The following is an 8560-nucleotide window of genomic DNA, read 5'->3' as shown; positions in this document are numbered from 1 at the left end:
AATGGACATATTGACAGATTCCTCTGCTTTGAACTGCTTGCAGAACTTGCCTGGACTATGTATCACTTGTATGCATTGTGAACTATCTGTTGGTGCAGCGAATTGTGGTAGTGCTGGAGTATTTTTGCTGATAGTGTCATCGGTGGTACAATTTTTCAAAGGAGCCCTCAATTGGCTTAGTGTCATGGCATTTTGCATCCTCCTCCCTTCTGCTAGTGATGGTCTAAAATTTGGGGGCCAACAGAGGTGAGGCAAAGAACCTCACCCCCCCACTGGTGCAAAGGCCTATCCACAAGTATGGCTGTATGCTGGACCGGTAGTCAGTGACGGGTATGATCCAATTGCAGTGGTACCAACCTAAGACAGGAGGCTGACGCCTAGAGGTCAGTTTTCCGATGACGGGTAAGGACCATATGTTGAATTGGACAACCTAACAGGCACAGTCCCTAAGCCACATTGCTTGTTGTTTAATTAAACAAAAGGGGGGAGATGCTGAGAGCCACAGCGGAGTCTGTATGGCCCCTGGCATTTTGCCAACAGTATTGATTGACAGGCGAGGCATTACTATCCGCCTCTGCCGCTACTTTTGAGTTCTCTCTCGTGGGGATTTCCGGGGATTCCCCGAGACTTCCCATTGGTTGGGGAAGTGCAGGAGGAGGGATTTCGGGGAGAGATATTTCTGGCTGGGGGTTTCCTGGACCAGCCGCCTGGCGTTGGGGAGGATTCCCTGGGAGCTGTGTGAAGTGTTTTCCTGCAGTTCAAAAATAAAGTTTGTTCCTGCTTCAGTGGCTCGTGATTTGTGCCCAGCCAGACTGCGGCAGGTGGTGATTGCTGTAACTGGCCATCCGGCCCTTCTGCTGAGGAAAGAGAGCCCGGGGAGAGCCAGTGCACATTCACAAAGCTGTAGGCAGTGCCAGGGTCCACCTGAGATGCCACTGTGGGCCACGGGCACCAAGTCACCAGAACTGTAACCTGAGGGCCATCACTGCTATGGTGGCCTGGACAGTTCAGTACGGTAGAGGATAGAACTTTCCCAGGTCAAGAGTCTAATGTCGCCAGACAAAATCCAGGATGCCCAGTTAAATCGAAATCTAGTTATTTATTTAACCACTATCAGTATAATAGTTATGTTTACACCCCTATATATAGCAGCATGACTATACTTAAGTACTATGGTCTTTATTTGAAATTGAAAGTTAATTGGGTGTCATGTATTTTTATTTGCTAAATATGGCAACTTGAGTAATAGACATTTGTTTATTCTGTTATTGTTTTTGTTTTCCCCTTTCCCTTCATCCTCTGAGTCCACGTCTGTTCTTCCTTCCCACCATAACCAGAGTTCATGCTATTTCATATTAACCCATCTAATTTACCTTCCATTTGGCTATCGTGATAGATGTGTAAATTTGACAATGGCATCCTATTGATTTCTGTGTTTTTTTTTTAATTCATGCAAATGAAATAGTGCTATGCATCTCTTTCTGTCCATTCAAGATGCCTCGGTGGACAGCAGAGATAAAGTCACCAAGAACTATAACTGATGGCTATCACGTCTATGGCTGCTTGGCTTTTCCCCTCAACACTTGCTTCTTGAGGTCTAAAGTCTGGATTGTTCTGGATTTTGTATGACAGTTCATTGAACGCGTAGACCAGGTTTACCTAACAGTCCCCCAGAAACAGACACCTTGGTAGCTTCCGTTTTCTGGCTCTACAAATAACTCTGGGCTAAGTGGTGTTCACCTGGATGGAGGTCAAGTGAATCTCATCGGTATGCTCATGTATACTTCTCCGGCTATTAGAAAGGCTGAGCGTTTCTTCCTACACTTGTTATCTGTTTGTATTTCCCCTTCTGTGAATTCCTGTGTGTTCCTTTCATCCACTTTTCTATTTGAGTTTCCACTCTTTTATCCTGCAAATGCATAGATTTTTATTGGAGAATCTAGAACAGCACGGTCTAATATAAATGTAACGTGAGACTTATAGTTTAAATTTTTCAAATCTCCAAGTTTAAAAAGTAAAAAGAGACAGGTGACATATTTTTATTTTTATTTTTTTTAATATTTATTTATTTATTTTTTAAGTTTTCCACGGACACAACATCTTTGTTTGTATGTGGTGCTGAGGATCAAACCCGGGCCACAGGTGTGCAGGGCGAGCGCACTACCGCTTGAGCCACATCCCCAGCCCCAGGTGACATATTTTTAGCAATATATTTTCATTTACCCCAATTTATCTAAAATATCATCTCAATATGTGATTGGTAAAAGAAAAATGAAGTTACAAATGCATTTCTTTGCGAATGCAAGACTTTGAAGTCTGGTAAGTACTTCACACTTACAGCGCATCTCGATTGGGGCTAGGTCACATATGAAGTGCTCAGTACCCACATGTGGCTCGGGGTAACTATATTGGACAGTGCAGGCCTAGAATCCACTCTCTAAATACTAGTTCTTTTTGGTTTTAGTTAAAAATATCTTCTCCTGTCCACTTATCTGTTAATTTTATTTATGGCATCCTTTGTTTAAATAATATGTTCATGTTATGTAGCTGACTATATTACTTTTCCTCTAAAATTTGTGTTTCAGACTATTGTTTTTTAAATGCATATCAATTTCAATAAGTTTGAGATATAGTCTTACATTTTTCTTATATTACCTTTATAGCTTTTATCTATCTTAGCTAGATCTTCACCCTCTTTTTATTTCTCCATGTTGTAGGAAATAGGGGTCCAATTCTGTTTTTTTTTTTTTCTCTTATATCTCTTATGGAGTGAGTTACCATCTGCTAAATAACCTTTCCTTTCCCTATTATTTGTGAGGCCATTTCTATCATACATACCTGAGTCTATTTCTGAGTTCTGTATTCTCATGTTTTACCATCACAGTAATCCTTATTTTATATTAATTAAATGGCAGAGAATTTGGATAACTTGACCAAAGTCACCCAAATACTTTCAGAGACTTGATCTGGACTTAGGTATAAAAGTTAAAAGTGTGTTGGCTTCATGTATCAGAAACCAGATTACAGGGTCTGGAACAAAGGAGTTTATTTTCTTCACATAACAAGAACCGTGAAGGAGGTCCATCTAGTGAAGTATGGGTATGTTTTCAGTATGTATCTAGTGAAGGTACGGCAGCTTCATGGTACCCCGTGTGCCTTCTACCTCTCTGACCAGTTATATTAACATAAGGCTTTTATCCTCTTGGTGGCAAGATGGCTACCACACCTCCTAGAACCTGTATTCATTTCAAGAAAAAAGGGAAAGGCCAAAGGCAAAGGAGTGCGTCTTTTAATCAGGGAAACACTTGTCTTTCTATAAGTTGCAGTGAACAGACGGCCACCAACATCTCTTTAGCCAGAACTAGGTCATGTGGCCATGCCTAACTGCAAGAGCAGACTGTTTATTACTTTTTAAGCTGGAACTATTACCACCAAAAGAAAATTAGGGTTCAGTTAAATATTAAGTGAAGAGGGGCTGGGGCTGGGGCTCAGTGGTAAAAGGCTTGCCTTGCTTGTGTGAGGCACTGGGTTTGATCCTCAGCACCACACAAAAATAAATAAAGATACTGTGTTTTCATCTTCAAGTAAATAAATATTTTTTTTTAAAAAAAGGATATTAGACAGGCATCGACTAGGTTCACTGATTGAACTTCAGGGTATGTTTTCTATCAGGTCTTTCTAATACCCTATGTCCAATTGTATATGTGTAGTTTTATATTCTTTTTCTTAACCCTCCCCCTGATTACCTAAACTTCTAATTCTGTAAAGCCTGGATCTATCCCTGTCCAAATTCACACAGTCTATAAGTGGCCAAATTTATGCTGGTTACCTAAAATCAAAACTTTTCTGAAATGAGGAGTAGATAAGATCTGTATATCCAGCTCTTAAAAGCTAAACCAGATAAACTTATGCAAAACTTCGGGACCTCGGTGCTGGGCATCAAGAAGTCTAGGGTCTAGAGACCAGGACAAGTCACTTTCTCGAGGCACAGCCTCCCCTTCTATAAGAAGCATCCTGAAGCTACAGCTTCCCATGCAGCCTGTCGACTCCAACATCTCCACCTAGGAAGAAAGGGACTCTTCCTGCCAGGGTGGCACACGAGCCCAGTTTTCTCCTTGGCTGGGGACTACACTGTGACAAGCTGAAATGAAGACCCAGCTGAGCCTGAAAACTATTCAGCTTCCATTTTACTCTAGAGGATACTCCATCCCTAAAGGGAAGAGGAGATTCTACGGTCAGATACATCTCTGTGTCCCACACATCCCTCAGCAATTCAGAAGCATGCTCATGTGTGGAGCAAGGCGGCAGGGAATCCTCTTTAACAAGACTCACCACCCACTTTCCAGGCTTTTCCAAAGGGTTCTAATGTTTGCAAAAACACCCCATGTGGGCAGTAATTGTTCTGTGGGATTCACTTTGGGACATGGCTGCCAATACTAGGGCTGCTCTTGTAATAGTGTGTTGAAGACAATGGTCAACCCTGAGTTCCTGGGGTAACTGTAGAGCAGCAACAAGCAACTTGGGATTCAGAGAATATAGCATAGACTTCTTTTCACATTGACCTTACTTTCTGTTTTGGAACAGAGGGTCTGCTAGTCAGCTTTCCGTTACTGTGACAAAACACCTGAGGAAAACAACTTAGAGGAGGAAAGGTTTATTTGGGCTCATGGTTTATTTTGGCCTGGTCAGCTGACCCTATATCTTTCAGGCCTGAGGCGAGGCAGAAACTTCATGGCAGAAACCTGTGGCCAAGGAAAGCTGCTCGTTTCATGGCAGCCAGGAAGTGAGGAAAAAGAGAGGGAAAAAGGAACCAGGAACAAGATATTGTCCCTAAGGGAACTCCCTCAAGGACCCATGACCTTCAACTAGATCTTGCCTTCTACAGTTTCCCCCACCTCCCAATAATACCACCAGTTATGACTCCATTGATGGATTAATCTCCAAAGAGATTAGCTCCCTCATGACCCAACCACTTCTCAGAAGCCCCACTCCTGAGCACTGCTGGACTTGGGACTGAGCCCTGGACACATGGGGACATTCCAGGTCCAGAGCATAACGATGAAGAATCTGGGAATGGTGAAGGCCACCAAATGGAGTCAGTCTCTGAGCAGAGACTCGGAGAAGGAAGATATGAATCCCTGTTCCACCAGTTCCTGGCTGGGTGACCTTGAGTGACCTTCCTAGGACATCCCTTAACCTTCCTGAATCTCAGGTTCCACATCTCAAAATCAGGCAGTGATACTTCCCCCGTTAGAGTAAATGAGGGACCTCAGGAGAATGTCTGGCACACCTCGGACACACATGCAAGAGGTCGTCTGTCCGTCTGTCCATCTGAACAAGTTGAAACAAAGAAACAGAAGTGTCCCCACATTAAGAAGGCAACAATTGACCGGAATCACCGCCAGACACGGAATAATGATGAGGGACAGACATGGGGTGTCCTCGTATGCTCGGGGCAAGGCAGATCACAAAAATGAGAGTTAAACAAGAAAAACTTTGGCAAATCCTAAAGCCAAAGTGCTGGTCACCAATCCTGAGGTCAAGTGGGACAGCACGATAGCCAACCAGGACCTCCCAGGACCCAGCGAAGAGCCATGAAAGACCCACTCGTGGATCAGGTTTCTCTCTGACCCTCGGTAAACGAAACACCATCTGCCTTCCTCACCATCAAAGTCTGATGTGGGAATGAAATGAGATTCATAGGGGACACGGGTTTTATTGGACACCCATAAAGAATTAAATAGAAAACACCCACACAGATAAAATGTGAAAGTTAAAGAATATAAAGACGGTTCTGTGGCTCCAGGTTGGCGTTTATGTAAGGGGTGTGCACTGAACTCCCTGGCGCTCCGGTGTAAGAAAACTCCTTCTCTTAATCAGCTAATGGGCCCCACCTGCCCGGCTACTGGAACATTCCATCTGGGTCATGTTTTGGAGAGGCCCTCCATTCTCGGAGCTTGTGCCCTCTAGAAGAGTCGGGGCTGGACCATCAGCCCACACTGAACTTGAAGATGACATCTTTGTTGCCTCAGAGCACAGGGGGTCTTTGCCCAGGCTAGGGGTCTCCGTGCCTGGGGTCACAGCTCCCTCAGCTCAGTCTGAGGAGCTTTGGCAGGTTCTGCTTTTCTGGATCCCATAGAATCTCTGTCCTGTGCTTCCTGTTCTCTGGGAAGCTCGCCCAGATCCCTCCTCTCTCCTACCCTATCGCTCACTCCATCCCTCCCAACCCTTGGAATCCTGTCCCCATTCACACAATCCCACTCTGGTCACCAAGTCCTAGGCAGGGATAAAGGAACCTCTGCATTAAGGAGCCCTGGAAACTCCTGCTTCTGGCTCCCTTCCTAAGGGAGGGGAGACCTCACCGAATAAAAATACAAGTCAAAATCTCAGTAAATGATCACGAATACCCAAGTAGTATTACTGCACGCTTCTAAAGCAAAGTATGCTTTATGGATTGAGTTCTAACTTATTTTTAAAATAGAGTTCCATTTTACAATAGTTCTATGTTCTTATTTTTAGTAAGAAGTCCATTTGGGGACTGGGATTGCGACTCAGCGGTAGAGCGCTTGCCTAGCATGTGCGAGGCCCTGGGTTCGATCCTCAGCACCACATAAAAATAAATAAAAGAAAGGTATTGTGTCCAGCTACAACTAAAAAATAATTTTAAAAAAAGAAGTCCATTTTTTAAAATATTTTTTAGTTGTTGATGTACCTTTATTTTTAATTTATTTATATGTGGTGCCAAGGATCGAACCCAATGCATCACACAGGCCAGACAAGAGCTCTGCCACCGAGCCACGACCCCAGCCCTTCGTTTGGTTTTTAATCCAGCAGACAGTGCCTCTGTCAGCAGGCTGGCGCTCCTGGCCACTCGCTCTGACCTGGTCCCAACACCAACCAGATCAAGGTCTCCCCAGGTGCTGGCCCAGTCTTCTAAGGAAGCAAATGAATTTCTTGAAGGCGAATGGGTGATATTGACCTTGTCGGGTAAAGACTGGCCCCGCAGTAAGTTAACAAGAGGATGGTGTTCTGAGAGCCACCCGCCCTTACCCCTCCTCACCCCTGCACTTGCTCTAACGTGGAGAACGTTCTGTCTCTCCTGCCTTGTCTGGCTTGGCTGTTTATTTAAGAGCACAAGGTCAGCAGCAAGGGAAAACCCAACAACACCCGTGATATGTTCTGTGACGCAGGACCAGGGCTACGAACCAGGACTTTTAAAGTGGAGATACTCTCACTGAAGCCTTTGCAGAGGAGGGTGGCTCAGCAACTATTGAGGTGACTTTATGCTTTTTTTGTTACCAGGGATTGAGCCCAGAGGTGCTTAACCACTGAACCATCCTCCCCAGCCCTTTTTTATATTTTATTTCGGGACAGGATCTCACTAAGTTGCTTAAGGCCTTGCTAAGTTTCTAAGGCTGGCCTCCAATTTGCGATCCTCCTGCCTCAGCCTCCCAAGCTGATTGGACTATGGGTGTGAGCCCCCTCACCCAGTGAAGGGAAGAAAAATCAAGGATCTAAGAAGGATCTGAGGGATCCTTCAGAGATAGTATGGTGGGGCCCATTAGCTGATTAAGAGAAGGAGTTTTCTTACACCTGAGCGTCAGGGAGTTCAGTGCACACCCCTTACATAAACGCCAACTTGGAGCCACAGAACCATCTTTATATTCTTTAACTTTCACATTTTATCTATATGGGTGTTTTCTATTTAATTCTTTATGGGTGTCCAATAAAACCCGTGTCCCCTATGAATCTCATTTCTTTCCCACATTATACTGAAGAGAGGGAGAAGGCAGACAGCACTCATTCCCAGGGGAAGCCCTAATTCCCTGGATTTGCCAAAGCCGGCCTCATTCATACTTGCTGCCCAGTGGTGGTGCAAAGGGAAACACAAATGCATAGCCTGGTGAGGGGGCCATGGAGAGGTTGTTTTGCCCATACTGTACTAAATTTTGGGACAAATAAGTATTCATGTATTTCTTGTGTAATAATTAAAATTAACATTTAGAAGTTATTTTAAGGGCTGGGATGTGGTTTAGTGGTAGAGTGCTTGCCTAGCAAGTTCGAGGGCCTAAATTCAATCCCCAGCACTACAAAATAAATAAATAAAACTAAAAGTTTACCTTAAAAAGGAAATATGCACCAGGTACGGTGGTGCACACCTGTAACTCAGACTACTCAGGAGGCTGAGGCAGGAGGATCACAATTTTGAGGCCAGCCCTGGCAACTCAGTAAGACCCCATCTGAAAATTAAAAAGTGCTGGGAATGTAGCTCAGTGGTAAAACACCCCCGGGGTCAATCCCTTGTGCCAGAAAAAAAGAAAAGCAGATATGTGAGATTAGGCATGAGTTTGAATTTTTCACTTGAGATATTCAGTCATTATTTATTGAGCAACTATGTATGCTGAGGAGAATATCAGTCTCCAAGAGGAGAAAAATAAATGAAAGAATCACTGTCCTCACATTTAAGATCATAACTTACTTAGATCTCAATTTAGTTGTTTCTATAATAGGTATTATAATTTCCATGTCACAGGATTATCAAGAACATGAAGTGAAAGTA

This window comes from Marmota flaviventris, chromosome 10 (assembly GCF_047511675.1).
Source record: "Marmota flaviventris isolate mMarFla1 chromosome 10, mMarFla1.hap1, whole genome shotgun sequence".
NCBI classification, from domain to species: Eukaryota; Metazoa; Chordata; class Mammalia; order Rodentia; family Sciuridae; genus Marmota; species Marmota flaviventris.
The sequence above is the reverse complement of the archived record's forward strand: the minus strand, read 5'-3'. Positions refer to the sequence as shown.